This window comes from Gasterosteus aculeatus, chromosome 2 (assembly GCF_964276395.1).
Source record: "Gasterosteus aculeatus chromosome 2, fGasAcu3.hap1.1, whole genome shotgun sequence".
In the NCBI taxonomy this organism is placed as follows: Eukaryota; Metazoa; Chordata; class Actinopteri; order Perciformes; family Gasterosteidae; genus Gasterosteus; species Gasterosteus aculeatus.
The window spans coordinates 22,885,635-22,895,705 of NC_135689.1; the positions used below are offsets into that span (position 1 = coordinate 22,885,635).

The 10,071-nt window shown below is 44.5% G+C and overlaps 43 non-coding genes across 43 annotated transcripts; all 43 read left to right on the forward strand.

Annotated features, from left to right (window-relative positions):
* The first annotated feature begins 6 nt into the window (after positions 1-6).
* LOC144402358 (5S ribosomal RNA) lies at positions 7-125 on the forward strand. Its single transcript, XR_013464294.1, has one exon. It is a non-coding gene; the product is annotated as a 5S ribosomal RNA (ribosomal RNA).
* Positions 126-241: 116 nt separating this feature from the next.
* LOC144402298 (5S ribosomal RNA) lies at positions 242-360 on the forward strand. Its single transcript, XR_013464234.1, has one exon. It is a non-coding gene; the product is annotated as a 5S ribosomal RNA (ribosomal RNA).
* Positions 361-476: 116 nt separating this feature from the next.
* LOC144402299 (5S ribosomal RNA) lies at positions 477-595 on the forward strand. The gene has a single exon (XR_013464235.1). It is a non-coding gene; the product is annotated as a 5S ribosomal RNA (ribosomal RNA).
* A 117-nt stretch (positions 596-712) lies between these two features.
* Positions 713-831, forward strand: LOC144402300 (5S ribosomal RNA). The gene has a single exon (XR_013464236.1). It is a non-coding gene; the product is annotated as a 5S ribosomal RNA (ribosomal RNA).
* Positions 832-948: 117 nt separating this feature from the next.
* Positions 949-1,067, forward strand: LOC144402301 (5S ribosomal RNA). The gene has a single exon (XR_013464237.1). It is a non-coding gene; the product is annotated as a 5S ribosomal RNA (ribosomal RNA).
* A 116-nt stretch (positions 1,068-1,183) lies between these two features.
* On the forward strand, positions 1,184-1,302 carry LOC144402303 (5S ribosomal RNA). Its single transcript, XR_013464239.1, has one exon. It is a non-coding gene; the product is annotated as a 5S ribosomal RNA (ribosomal RNA).
* Positions 1,303-1,419: 117 nt separating this feature from the next.
* On the forward strand, positions 1,420-1,538 carry LOC144402304 (5S ribosomal RNA). The gene has a single exon (XR_013464240.1). It is a non-coding gene; the product is annotated as a 5S ribosomal RNA (ribosomal RNA).
* Positions 1,539-1,655: 117 nt separating this feature from the next.
* On the forward strand, positions 1,656-1,774 carry LOC144402305 (5S ribosomal RNA). Its single transcript, XR_013464241.1, has one exon. It is a non-coding gene; the product is annotated as a 5S ribosomal RNA (ribosomal RNA).
* Positions 1,775-1,891: 117 nt separating this feature from the next.
* LOC144402306 (5S ribosomal RNA) lies at positions 1,892-2,010 on the forward strand. Its single transcript, XR_013464242.1, has one exon. It is a non-coding gene; the product is annotated as a 5S ribosomal RNA (ribosomal RNA).
* Positions 2,011-2,126: 116 nt separating this feature from the next.
* On the forward strand, positions 2,127-2,245 carry LOC144402307 (5S ribosomal RNA). The gene has a single exon (XR_013464243.1). It is a non-coding gene; the product is annotated as a 5S ribosomal RNA (ribosomal RNA).
* Positions 2,246-2,362: 117 nt separating this feature from the next.
* On the forward strand, positions 2,363-2,481 carry LOC144402309 (5S ribosomal RNA). The gene has a single exon (XR_013464245.1). It is a non-coding gene; the product is annotated as a 5S ribosomal RNA (ribosomal RNA).
* A 117-nt stretch (positions 2,482-2,598) lies between these two features.
* LOC144402310 (5S ribosomal RNA) lies at positions 2,599-2,717 on the forward strand. The gene has a single exon (XR_013464246.1). It is a non-coding gene; the product is annotated as a 5S ribosomal RNA (ribosomal RNA).
* A 116-nt stretch (positions 2,718-2,833) lies between these two features.
* LOC144402311 (5S ribosomal RNA) lies at positions 2,834-2,952 on the forward strand. Its single transcript, XR_013464247.1, has one exon. It is a non-coding gene; the product is annotated as a 5S ribosomal RNA (ribosomal RNA).
* A 117-nt stretch (positions 2,953-3,069) lies between these two features.
* Positions 3,070-3,188, forward strand: LOC144402312 (5S ribosomal RNA). Its single transcript, XR_013464248.1, has one exon. It is a non-coding gene; the product is annotated as a 5S ribosomal RNA (ribosomal RNA).
* Positions 3,189-3,305: 117 nt separating this feature from the next.
* LOC144402313 (5S ribosomal RNA) lies at positions 3,306-3,424 on the forward strand. The gene has a single exon (XR_013464249.1). It is a non-coding gene; the product is annotated as a 5S ribosomal RNA (ribosomal RNA).
* Positions 3,425-3,541: 117 nt separating this feature from the next.
* On the forward strand, positions 3,542-3,660 carry LOC144402314 (5S ribosomal RNA). Its single transcript, XR_013464250.1, has one exon. It is a non-coding gene; the product is annotated as a 5S ribosomal RNA (ribosomal RNA).
* A 117-nt stretch (positions 3,661-3,777) lies between these two features.
* Positions 3,778-3,896, forward strand: LOC144402315 (5S ribosomal RNA). The gene has a single exon (XR_013464251.1). It is a non-coding gene; the product is annotated as a 5S ribosomal RNA (ribosomal RNA).
* A 116-nt stretch (positions 3,897-4,012) lies between these two features.
* LOC144402316 (5S ribosomal RNA) lies at positions 4,013-4,131 on the forward strand. The gene has a single exon (XR_013464252.1). It is a non-coding gene; the product is annotated as a 5S ribosomal RNA (ribosomal RNA).
* Positions 4,132-4,248: 117 nt separating this feature from the next.
* On the forward strand, positions 4,249-4,367 carry LOC144396588 (5S ribosomal RNA). The gene has a single exon (XR_013458734.1). It is a non-coding gene; the product is annotated as a 5S ribosomal RNA (ribosomal RNA).
* Positions 4,368-4,483: 116 nt separating this feature from the next.
* LOC144399559 (5S ribosomal RNA) lies at positions 4,484-4,602 on the forward strand. Its single transcript, XR_013461705.1, has one exon. It is a non-coding gene; the product is annotated as a 5S ribosomal RNA (ribosomal RNA).
* Positions 4,603-4,718: 116 nt separating this feature from the next.
* On the forward strand, positions 4,719-4,837 carry LOC144402317 (5S ribosomal RNA). Its single transcript, XR_013464253.1, has one exon. It is a non-coding gene; the product is annotated as a 5S ribosomal RNA (ribosomal RNA).
* Positions 4,838-4,954: 117 nt separating this feature from the next.
* On the forward strand, positions 4,955-5,073 carry LOC144402318 (5S ribosomal RNA). Its single transcript, XR_013464254.1, has one exon. It is a non-coding gene; the product is annotated as a 5S ribosomal RNA (ribosomal RNA).
* A 117-nt stretch (positions 5,074-5,190) lies between these two features.
* LOC144397106 (5S ribosomal RNA) lies at positions 5,191-5,309 on the forward strand. The gene has a single exon (XR_013459251.1). It is a non-coding gene; the product is annotated as a 5S ribosomal RNA (ribosomal RNA).
* A 117-nt stretch (positions 5,310-5,426) lies between these two features.
* Positions 5,427-5,545, forward strand: LOC144399247 (5S ribosomal RNA). The gene has a single exon (XR_013461392.1). It is a non-coding gene; the product is annotated as a 5S ribosomal RNA (ribosomal RNA).
* A 117-nt stretch (positions 5,546-5,662) lies between these two features.
* LOC144390098 (5S ribosomal RNA) lies at positions 5,663-5,781 on the forward strand. Its single transcript, XR_013454169.1, has one exon. It is a non-coding gene; the product is annotated as a 5S ribosomal RNA (ribosomal RNA).
* A 116-nt stretch (positions 5,782-5,897) lies between these two features.
* LOC144402320 (5S ribosomal RNA) lies at positions 5,898-6,016 on the forward strand. The gene has a single exon (XR_013464256.1). It is a non-coding gene; the product is annotated as a 5S ribosomal RNA (ribosomal RNA).
* A 117-nt stretch (positions 6,017-6,133) lies between these two features.
* On the forward strand, positions 6,134-6,252 carry LOC144402321 (5S ribosomal RNA). Its single transcript, XR_013464257.1, has one exon. It is a non-coding gene; the product is annotated as a 5S ribosomal RNA (ribosomal RNA).
* A 116-nt stretch (positions 6,253-6,368) lies between these two features.
* On the forward strand, positions 6,369-6,487 carry LOC144402322 (5S ribosomal RNA). The gene has a single exon (XR_013464258.1). It is a non-coding gene; the product is annotated as a 5S ribosomal RNA (ribosomal RNA).
* Positions 6,488-6,603: 116 nt separating this feature from the next.
* LOC144402323 (5S ribosomal RNA) lies at positions 6,604-6,722 on the forward strand. The gene has a single exon (XR_013464259.1). It is a non-coding gene; the product is annotated as a 5S ribosomal RNA (ribosomal RNA).
* A 116-nt stretch (positions 6,723-6,838) lies between these two features.
* Positions 6,839-6,957, forward strand: LOC144398919 (5S ribosomal RNA). The gene has a single exon (XR_013461066.1). It is a non-coding gene; the product is annotated as a 5S ribosomal RNA (ribosomal RNA).
* A 117-nt stretch (positions 6,958-7,074) lies between these two features.
* On the forward strand, positions 7,075-7,193 carry LOC144402324 (5S ribosomal RNA). The gene has a single exon (XR_013464260.1). It is a non-coding gene; the product is annotated as a 5S ribosomal RNA (ribosomal RNA).
* Positions 7,194-7,310: 117 nt separating this feature from the next.
* LOC144402325 (5S ribosomal RNA) lies at positions 7,311-7,429 on the forward strand. The gene has a single exon (XR_013464261.1). It is a non-coding gene; the product is annotated as a 5S ribosomal RNA (ribosomal RNA).
* A 116-nt stretch (positions 7,430-7,545) lies between these two features.
* On the forward strand, positions 7,546-7,664 carry LOC144398920 (5S ribosomal RNA). Its single transcript, XR_013461067.1, has one exon. It is a non-coding gene; the product is annotated as a 5S ribosomal RNA (ribosomal RNA).
* A 117-nt stretch (positions 7,665-7,781) lies between these two features.
* On the forward strand, positions 7,782-7,900 carry LOC144402326 (5S ribosomal RNA). The gene has a single exon (XR_013464262.1). It is a non-coding gene; the product is annotated as a 5S ribosomal RNA (ribosomal RNA).
* Positions 7,901-8,017: 117 nt separating this feature from the next.
* LOC144396589 (5S ribosomal RNA) lies at positions 8,018-8,136 on the forward strand. Its single transcript, XR_013458735.1, has one exon. It is a non-coding gene; the product is annotated as a 5S ribosomal RNA (ribosomal RNA).
* A 116-nt stretch (positions 8,137-8,252) lies between these two features.
* On the forward strand, positions 8,253-8,371 carry LOC144402327 (5S ribosomal RNA). Its single transcript, XR_013464263.1, has one exon. It is a non-coding gene; the product is annotated as a 5S ribosomal RNA (ribosomal RNA).
* Positions 8,372-8,487: 116 nt separating this feature from the next.
* LOC144402328 (5S ribosomal RNA) lies at positions 8,488-8,606 on the forward strand. Its single transcript, XR_013464264.1, has one exon. It is a non-coding gene; the product is annotated as a 5S ribosomal RNA (ribosomal RNA).
* Positions 8,607-8,723: 117 nt separating this feature from the next.
* Positions 8,724-8,842, forward strand: LOC144402329 (5S ribosomal RNA). The gene has a single exon (XR_013464265.1). It is a non-coding gene; the product is annotated as a 5S ribosomal RNA (ribosomal RNA).
* A 116-nt stretch (positions 8,843-8,958) lies between these two features.
* LOC144402331 (5S ribosomal RNA) lies at positions 8,959-9,077 on the forward strand. The gene has a single exon (XR_013464267.1). It is a non-coding gene; the product is annotated as a 5S ribosomal RNA (ribosomal RNA).
* Positions 9,078-9,194: 117 nt separating this feature from the next.
* LOC144402332 (5S ribosomal RNA) lies at positions 9,195-9,313 on the forward strand. The gene has a single exon (XR_013464268.1). It is a non-coding gene; the product is annotated as a 5S ribosomal RNA (ribosomal RNA).
* Positions 9,314-9,429: 116 nt separating this feature from the next.
* On the forward strand, positions 9,430-9,548 carry LOC144402333 (5S ribosomal RNA). Its single transcript, XR_013464269.1, has one exon. It is a non-coding gene; the product is annotated as a 5S ribosomal RNA (ribosomal RNA).
* A 116-nt stretch (positions 9,549-9,664) lies between these two features.
* Positions 9,665-9,783, forward strand: LOC144402334 (5S ribosomal RNA). Its single transcript, XR_013464270.1, has one exon. It is a non-coding gene; the product is annotated as a 5S ribosomal RNA (ribosomal RNA).
* A 117-nt stretch (positions 9,784-9,900) lies between these two features.
* LOC144402335 (5S ribosomal RNA) lies at positions 9,901-10,019 on the forward strand. Its single transcript, XR_013464271.1, has one exon. It is a non-coding gene; the product is annotated as a 5S ribosomal RNA (ribosomal RNA).
* The last annotated feature ends 52 nt before the right edge of the window (positions 10,020-10,071 follow it).

The window sequence follows — 10,071 nt, forward strand, 5'->3', positions numbered from 1 at the left end:
ACAGTTGCTTACGGCCATACCTCTCTGGCTCCGCCTGATCTCGTCTGAACTCAGAAGCTAAGCAGAGTAGGGCCTGGTTAGTACTTGGATGGAAGACCGCCTGGGAATCCCAGGTGCCGTAAGCTTTTTCAATTCTATTTGTAAAAGACACAGAGAAGGCCTTAGAAAGTGACTCCATTTCATTGTCAAAACTACAAAACCTTTGACACATTTTAAAAGATTAGGTAGAGGACATGCAGTTGCTTACGGCCATACCTCTCTGGCTCCGCCTGATCTCGTCTGATCTCAGAAGCTAAGCAGAGTAGGGCCTGGTTAGTACTTGGATGGAAGACCGCCTGGGAATCCCAGGTGCCGTAAGCTTTTTCAATTCTATCTGTAAAAGACACAGAGAAGGCCTTAGAAAGTGACTCCATTTAATTGTCAAAACTACAAAACCTTTGACACATTTTAAAAGATTAGGTAGAGGACATACAGTTGCTTACGGCCATACCTCTCTGGCTCCGCCTGATCTCGTCTGATCTCAGAAGCTAAGCAGAGTAGGGCCTGGTTAGTACTTGGATGGAAGACCGCCTGGGAATCCCAGGTGCCGTAAGCTTTTTCATTTCTCTCTCTGGAAGAAATTGAGAAGGCATTAGAAAGTGAATCCTTTTTCATTATCAAAACTCCAAAACCTTTGACACATTTTAAAATATTAGGAAGAGGACATACAGTTGCTTACGGCCATACCTCTCTGGCTCCGCCTGATCTCGTCTGATCTCAGAAGCTAAGCAGAGTAGGGCCTGGTTAGTACTTGGATGGAAGACCGCCTGGGAATCCCAGGTGCCGTAAGCTTTTTCATTTCTCTCTCTGGAAGAAATCGAGAAGGCATTAGAAAGTGACTCCTTTTTCATTATCAAAACTCCAAAACCTTTGACACATTTTAAAAGATTAGGAAGAGGACATACAGTTGCTTACGGCCATACCTCTCTGGCTCCGCCTGATCTCGTCTGATCTCAGAAGCTAAGCAGAGTAGGGCCTGGTTAGTACTTGGATGGAAGACCGCCTGGGAATCCCAGGTGCCGTAAGCTTTTTCAATTCTATTTGTAAAAGACACAGAGAAGGCCTTAGAAAGTGACTCCATTTAATTGTCAAAACTACAAAACCTTTGACACATTTTAAAAGATTAGGTAGAGGACATGCAGTTGCTTACGGCCATACCTCTCTGGCTCCGCCTGATCTCGTCTGATCTCAGAAGCTAAGCAGAGTAGGGCCTGGTTAGTACTTGGATGGAAGACCGCCTGGGAATCCCAGGTGCCGTAAGCTTTTTCATTTCTCTCTCTGGAAGAAATTGAGAAGGCATTAGAAAGTGAATCCTTTTTCATTATCAAAACTCCAAAACCTTTGACACATTTTAAAATATTAGGAAGAGGACATACAGTTGCTTACGGCCATACCTCTCTGGCTCCGCCTGATCTCGTCTGATCTCAGAAGCTAAGCAGAGTAGGGCCTGGTTAGTACTTGGATGGAAGACCGCCTGGGAATCCCAGGTGCCGTAAGCTTTTTCATTTCTCTCTCTGGAAGAAATCGAGAAGGCATTAGAAAGTGACTCCTTTTTCATTATCAAAACTCCAAAACCTTTGACACATTTTAAAAGATTAGGAAGAGGACATACAGTTGCTTACGGCCATACCTCTCTGGCTCCGCCTGATCTCGTCTGATCTCAGAAGCTAAGCAGAGTAGGGCCTGGTTAGTACTTGGATGGAAGACCGCCTGGGAATCCCAGGTGCCGTAAGCTTTTTCATTTCTCTCTCTGGAAGAAATCGAGAAGGCATTAGAAAGTGACTCCTTTTTCATTATCAAAACTCCAAAACCTTTGACACATTTTAAAAGATTAGGAAGAGGACATACAGTTGCTTACGGCCATACCTCTCTGGCTCCGCCTGATCTCGTCTGATCTCAGAAGCTAAGCAGAGTAGGGCCTGGTTAGTACTTGGATGGAAGACCGCCTGGGAATCCCAGGTGCCGTAAGCTTTTTCAATTCTATCTGTAAAAGACACAGAGAAGGCCTTAGAAAGTGACTCCATTTAATTGTCAAAACTACAAAACCTTTGACACATTTTAAAAGATTAGGTAGAGGACATACAGTTGCTTACGGCCATACCTCTCTGGCTCCGCCTGATCTCGTCTGATCTCAGAAGCTAAGCAGAGTAGGGCCTGGTTAGTACTTGGATGGAAGACCGCCTGGGAATCCCAGGTGCCGTAAGCTTTTTCATTTCTCTCTCTGGAAGAAATTGAGAAGGCATTAGAAAGTGAATCCTTTTTCATTATCAAAACTCCAAAACCTTTGACACATTTTAAAAGATTAGGAAGAGGACATACAGTTGCTTACGGCCATACCTCTCTGGCTCCGCCTGATCTCGTCTGATCTCAGAAGCTAAGCAGAGTAGGGCCTGGTTAGTACTTGGATGGAAGACCGCCTGGGAATCCCAGGTGCCGTAAGCTTTTTCATTTCTCTCTCTGGAAGAAATCGAGAAGGCATTAGAAAGTGACTCCTTTTTCATTATCAAAACTCCAAAACCTTTGACACATTTTAAAAGATTAGGAAGAGGACATACAGTTGCTTACGGCCATACCTCTCTGGCTCCGCCTGATCTCGTCTGATCTCAGAAGCTAAGCAGAGTAGGGCCTGGTTAGTACTTGGATGGAAGACCGCCTGGGAATCCCAGGTGCCGTAAGCTTTTTCAATTCTATTTGTAAAAGACACAGAGAAGGCCTTAGAAAGTGACTCCATTTAATTGTCAAAACTACAAAACCTTTGACACATTTTAAAAGATTAGGTAGAGGACATGCAGTTGCTTACGGCCATACCTCTCTGGCTCCGCCTGATCTCGTCTGATCTCAGAAGCTAAGCAGAGTAGGGCCTGGTTAGTACTTGGATGGAAGACCGCCTGGGAATCCCAGGTGCCGTAAGCTTTTTCATTTCTCTCTCTGGAAGAAATTGAGAAGGCATTAGAAAGTGAATCCTTTTTCATTATCAAAACTCCAAAACCTTTGACACATTTTAAAATATTAGGAAGAGGACATACAGTTGCTTACGGCCATACCTCTCTGGCTCCGCCTGATCTCGTCTGATCTCAGAAGCTAAGCAGAGTAGGGCCTGGTTAGTACTTGGATGGAAGACCGCCTGGGAATCCCAGGTGCCGTAAGCTTTTTCATTTCTCTCTCTGGAAGAAATCGAGAAGGCATTAGAAAGTGACTCCTTTTTCATTATCAAAACTCCAAAACCTTTGACACATTTTAAAAGATTAGGAAGAGGACATACAGTTGCTTACGGCCATACCTCTCTGGCTCCGCCTGATCTCGTCTGATCTCAGAAGCTAAGCAGAGTAGGGCCTGGTTAGTACTTGGATGGAAGACCGCCTGGGAATCCCAGGTGCCGTAAGCTTTTTCATTTCTCTCTCTGGAAGAAATCGAGAAGGCATTAGAAAGTGACTCCTTTTTCATTATCAAAACTCCAAAACCTTTGACACATTTTAAAAGATTAGGAAGAGGACATACAGTTGCTTACGGCCATACCTCTCTGGCTCCGCCTGATCTCGTCTGATCTCAGAAGCTAAGCAGAGTAGGGCCTGGTTAGTACTTGGATGGAAGACCGCCTGGGAATCCCAGGTGCCGTAAGCTTTTTCATTTCTCTCTCTGGAAGAAATCGAGAAGGCATTAGAAAGTGACTCCTTTTTCATTATCAAAACTCCAAAACCTTTGACACATTTTAAAAGATTAGGAAGAGGACATACAGTTGCTTACGGCCATACCTCTCTGGCTCCGCCTGATCTCGTCTGATCTCAGAAGCTAAGCAGAGTAGGGCCTGGTTAGTACTTGGATGGAAGACCGCCTGGGAATCCCAGGTGCCGTAAGCTTTTTCAATTCTATTTGTAAAAGACACAGAGAAGGCCTTAGAAAGTGACTCCATTTAATTGTCAAAACTACAAAACCTTTGACACATTTTAAAAGATTAGGTAGAGGACATGCAGTTGCTTACGGCCATACCTCTCTGGCTCCGCCTGATCTCGTCTGATCTCAGAAGCTAAGCAGAGTAGGGCCTGGTTAGTACTTGGATGGAAGACCGCCTGGGAATCCCAGGTGCCGTAAGCTTTTTCATTTCTCTCTCTGGAAGAAATTGAGAAGGCATTAGAAAGTGAATCCTTTTTCATTATCAAAACTCCAAAACCTTTGACACATTTTAAAATATTAGGAAGAGGACATACAGTTGCTTACGGCCATACCTCTCTGGCTCCGCCTGATCTCGTCTGATCTCAGAAGCTAAGCAGAGTAGGGCCTGGTTAGTACTTGGATGGAAGACCGCCTGGGAATCCCAGGTGCTGTAAGCTTTTTCATTTCGATCTGTAAAAGACACAGAGAAGGCCTTAGAAAGTGACTCCATTTCATTGTCAAAACTACAAAACCTTTGACACATTTTAAAAGATTAGGAAGAGGACATACAGTTGCTTACGGCCATACCTCTCTGGCTCCGCCTGATCTCGTCAGATCTCAGAAGCTAAGCAGAGTAGGGCCTGGTTAGTACTTGGATGGAAGACCGCCTGGGAATCCCAGGTGCCGTAAGCTTTTTCATTTCGATCTGTAAAAGACACAGAGAAGGCCTTAGAAAGTGACTCCATTTCATTGTCAAAACTACAAAACCTTTGACACATTTTAAAAGATTAGGTAGAGGACATACAGTTGCTTACGGCCATACCTCTCTGGCTCCGCCTGATCTCGTCTGATCTCAGAAGCTAAGCAGAGTAGGGCCTGGTTAGTACTTGGATGGAAGACCGCCTGGGAATCCCAGGTGCCGTAAGCTTTTTCATTTCTCTCTCTGGAAGAAATCGAGAAGGCATTAGAAAGTGACTCCTTTTTCATTATCAAAACTCCAAAACCTTTGACACATTTTAAAAGATTAGGAAGAGGACATACAGTTGCTTACGGCCATACCTCTCTGGCTCCGCCTGATCTCGTCTGATCTCAGAAGCTAAGCAGAGTAGGGCCTGGTTAGTACTTGGATGGAAGACCGCCTGGGAATCCCAGGTGCCGTAAGCTTTTTCATTTCTCTCTCTGGAAGAAATCGAGAAGGCATTAGAAAGTGACTCCTTTTTCATTATCTAAACTCCAAAACCTTTGACACATTTTAAAATATTAGGAAGAGGACATACAGTTGCTTACGGCCATACCTCTCTGGCTTCGCCTGATCTCGTCTGATCTCAGAAGCGAAGCAGAGTAGGGCCTGGTTAGTACTTGGATGGAAGACCGCCTGGGAATCCCAGGTGCCGTAAGCTTTTTCATTTCTCTCTCTGGAAGAAATCGAGAAGGCATTAGAAAGTGACTCCTTTTTCATTATCAAAACTCCAAAACCTTTGACACATTTTAAAAGATTAGGAAGAGGACATACAGTTGCTTACGGCCATACCTCTCTGGCTCGGCCTGATCTCGTCTGATCTCAGAAGCTAAGCAGAGTAGGGCCTGGTTAGTACTTGGATGGAAGACCGCCTGGGAATCCCAGGTGCTGTAAGCTTTTTCATTTCGATCTGTAAAAGACACAGAGAAGGCCTTAGAAAGTGACTCCTTTTTCATTATCAAAACTCCAAAACCTTTGACACATTTTAAAAGATTAGGTAGAGGACATACAGTTGCTTACGGCCATACCTCTCTGGCTCCGCCTGATCTCGTCAGATCTCAGAAGCTAAGCAGAGTAGGGCCTGGTTAGTACTTGGATGGAAGACCGCCTGGGAATCCCAGGTGCTGTAAGCTTTTTCATTTCGATCTGTAAAAGACACAGAGAAGGCCTTAGAAAGTGACTCCATTTCATTGTCAAAACTACAAAACCTTTGACACATTTTAAAAGATTAGGTAGAGGACATACAGTTGCTTACGGCCATACCTCTCTGGCTCCGCCTGATCTCGTCTGATCTCAGAAGCTAAGCAGAGTAGGGCCTGGTTAGTACTTGGATGGAAGACCGCCTGGGAATCCCAGGTGCCGTAAGCTTTTTCATTTCTCTCTCTGGAAGAAATCGAGAAGGCATTAGAAAGTGAATCCTTTTTCATTATCAAAACTCCAAAACCTTTGACACATTTTAAAATATTAGGAAGAGGACATACAGTTGCTTACGGCCATACCTCTCTGGCTCCGCCTGATCTCGTCTGATCTCAGAAGCTAAGCAGAGTAGGGCCTGGTTAGTACTTGGATGGAAGACCGCCTGGGAATCCCAGGTGCCGTAAGCTTTTTCATTTCTATCTGTAAAAGACACAGAGAAGGCCTTAGAAAGTGACTCCATTTCATTGTCAAAACTACAAGACCTTTGACACGTTTTAAAAGATTAGGAAGAGGACATACAGTTGCTTACGGCCATACCTCTCTGGCTCCGCCTGATCTCGTCTGATCTCAGAAGCTAAGCAGAGTAGGGCCTGGTTAGTACTTGGATGGAAGACCGCCTGGGAATCCCAGGTGCCGTAAGCTTTTTCATTTCTATCTGTAAAAGACACAGAGAAGGCCTTAGAAAGTGACTCCATTTCATTGTCAAAACTACAAAACCTTTGACACGTTTTAAAAGATTAGGAAGAGGACATACAGTTGCTTACGGCCATACCTCTCTGGCTCCGCCTGATCTCGTCTGATCTCAGAAGCTAAGCAGAGTAGGGCCTGGTTAGTACTTGGATGGAAGACCGCCTGGGAATCCCAGGTGCCGTAAGCTTTTTCAATTCTATCTGTAAAAGACACAGAGAAGGCCTTAGAAAGTGACTCCATTTAATTGTCAAAACTACAAAACCTTTGACACATTTTAAAAGATTAGGTAGAGGACATACAGTTGCTTACGGCCATACCTCTCTGGCTCCGCCTGATCTCGTCTGATCTCAGAAGCTAAGCAGAGTAGGGCCTGGTTAGTACTTGGATGGAAGACCGCCTGGGAATCCCATGTGCCGTAAGCTTTTTCATTTCTCTCTCTGGAAGAAATTGAGAAGGCATTAGAAAGTGAATCCTTTTTCATTATCAAAACTCAAAAACCTTTGACACATTTTAAAATATTAGGAAGAGGACATACAGTTGCTTACGGCCATACCTCTCTGGCTCCGCCTGATCTCGTCTGATCTCAGAAGCTAAGCAGAGTAGGGCCTGGTTAGTACTTGGATGGAAGACCGCCTGGGAATCCCAGGTGCCGTAAGCTTTTTCATTTCTCTCTCTGGAAGAAATTGAGAAGGCATTAGAAAGTGAATCCTTTTTCATTATCAAAACTCCAAAACCTTTGACACATTTTAAAATATTAGGAAGAGGACATACAGTTGCTTACGGCCATACCTCTCTGGCTCCGCCTGATCTCGTCTGATCTCAGAAGCTAAGCAGAGTAGGGCCTGGTTAGTACTTGGATGGAAGACCGCCTGGGAATCCCAGGTGCCGTAAGCTTTTTCATTTCTATCTGTAAAAGACACAGAGAAGGCCTTAGAAAGTGACTCCATTTCATTGTCAAAACTACAAAACCTTTGACACGTTTTAAAAGATTAGGAAGAGGACATACAGTTGCTTACGGCCATACCTCTCTGGCTCCGCCTGATCTCGTCTGATCTCAGAAGCTAAGCAGAGTAGGGCCTGGTTAGTACTTGGATGGAAGACCGCCTGGGAATCCCATGTGCCGTAAGCTTTTTCATTTCTCTCTCTGGAAGAAATTGAGAAGGCATTAGAAAGTGAATCCTTTTTCATTATCAAAACTCAAAAACCTTTGACACATTTTAAAATATTAGGAAGAGGACATACAGTTGCTTACGGCCATACCTCTCTGGCTCCGCCTGATCTCGTCTGATCTCAGAAGCTAAGCAGAGTAGGGCCTGGTTAGTACTTGGATGGAAGACCGCCTGGGAATCCCAGGTGCCGTAAGCTTTTTCATTTCTCTCTCTGGAAGAAATTGAGAAGGCATTAGAAAGTGAATCCTTTTTCATTATCAAAACTCCAAAACCTTTGACAGATTTTAAAATATTAGGAAGAGGACATACAGTTGCTTACGGCCATACCTCTCTGGCTCCGCCTGATCTCGTCTGATCTCAGAAGCTAAGCAGAGTAGGGCCTGGTTAGTACTTGGATGGAAGACCGCCTGGGAATCCCAGGTGCTGTAAGCTTTTTCATTTCGATCTGTAAAAGACACAGAGAAGGCCTTAGAAAGTGACTCCATTTCATTGTCAAAACTACAAAACCTTTGACACATTTTAAAAGATTAGGAAGAGGACATACAGTTGCTTACGGCCATACCTCTCTGGCTCCGCCTGATCTCGTCTGATCTCAGAAGCTAAGCAGAGTAGGGCCTGGTTAGTACTTGGATGGAAGACCGCCTGGGAATCCCAGGTGCCGTAAGCTTTTTCATTTCTATCTGTAAAAGACACAGAGAAGGCCTTAGAAAGTGACTCCATTTCATTGTCAAAACTACAAAACCTTTGACACGTTTTAAAAGATTAGGAAGAGGACATACAGTTGCTTACGGCCATACCTCTCTGGCTCCGCCTGATCTCGTCTGATCTCAGAAGCTAAGCAGAGTAGGGCCTGGTTAGTACTTGGATGGAAGACCGCCTGGGAATCCCAGGTGCCGTAAGCTTTTTCATTTCTCTCTCTGGAAGAAATCGAGAAGGCATTAGAAAGTGACTCCTTTTTCATTATCAAAACTACAAAACCTTTGACACATTTTAAAAGATTAGGTAGAGGACATACAGTTGCTTACGGCCATACCTCTCTGGCTCCGCCTGATCTCGTCTGATCTCAGAAGCTAAGCAGAGTAGGGCCTGGTTAGTACTTGGATGGAAGACCGCCTGGGAATCCCAGGTGCCGTAAGCTTTTTCAATTCTATTTGTAAAAGACACAGAGAAGGCCTTAGAAAGTGACTCCATTTCATTGTCAAAACTACAAAACCTTTGACACATTTTAAAAGATTAGGTAGAGGACATACAGTTGCTTACGGCCATACCTCTCTGGCTCCGCCTGATCTCGTCTGATCTCAGAAGCTAAGCAGAGTAGGGCCTGGTTAGTACTTGGATGGAAGACCGCCTGGGAATCCCAGGTGCCGTAAGCTTTTTCATTTCTCTCTCTGGAAGAAATTGAGAAGGCATTAGAAAGTGAATCCTTTTTCATTATCAAAACTCCAAAACCTTTGACACATTTTAAAAGATTAGGAAGAGGACATACAGTTGCTTACGGCCATACCTCTCTGGCTCCGCCTGATCTCGTCTGATCTCAGAAGCTAAGCAGAGTAGGGCCTGGTTAGTACTTGGATGGAAGACCGCCTGGGAATCCCAGGTGCCGTAAGCTTTTTCATTTCTATCTGTAAAAGACACAGAGAAGGCCTTAGAAAGTGACTCCATTTCATTGTCAAAACTACAAAACCTTTGACACGTTTTAAAAGATTAGGAAGAGGACATACAGTTGCTTACGGCCATACCTCTCTGGCTCCGCCTGATCTCGTCTGATCTCAGAAGCTAAGCAGAGTAGGGCCTGGTTAGTACTTGGATGGAAGACCGCCTGGGAATCCCAGGTGCCGTAAGCTTTTTCATTTCTATCTGTAAAAGACACAGAGAAGGCCTTAGAAAGTGACTCCATTTCATTGTCAAAACTACAAAACCTTTGACACGTTTTAAAAGATTAGGAAGAGGACATACAGTTGCTTACGGCCATACCTCTCTGGCTCCGCCTGATCTCGTCTGATCTCAGAAGCTAAGCAGAGTAGGGCCTGGTTAGTACTTGGATGGAAGACCGCCTGGGAATCCCAGGTGCCGTAAGCTTTTTCATTTCTCTCTCTGGAAGAAATCGAGAAGGCATTAGAAAGTGACTCCTTTTTCATTATCTAAACTCCAAAACCTTTGACACATTTTAAAATATTAGGAAGAGGACATACAGTTGCTTACGGCCATACCTCTCTGGCTCCGCCTGATCTCGTCTGATCTCAGAAGCTAAGCAGAGTAGGGCCTGGTTAGTACTTGGATGGAAGACCGCCTGGGAATCCCAGGTGCCGTAAGCTTTTTCATTTCTCTCTCTGGAAGAAATCGAGAAGGCATTAGAAAGTGACTCCT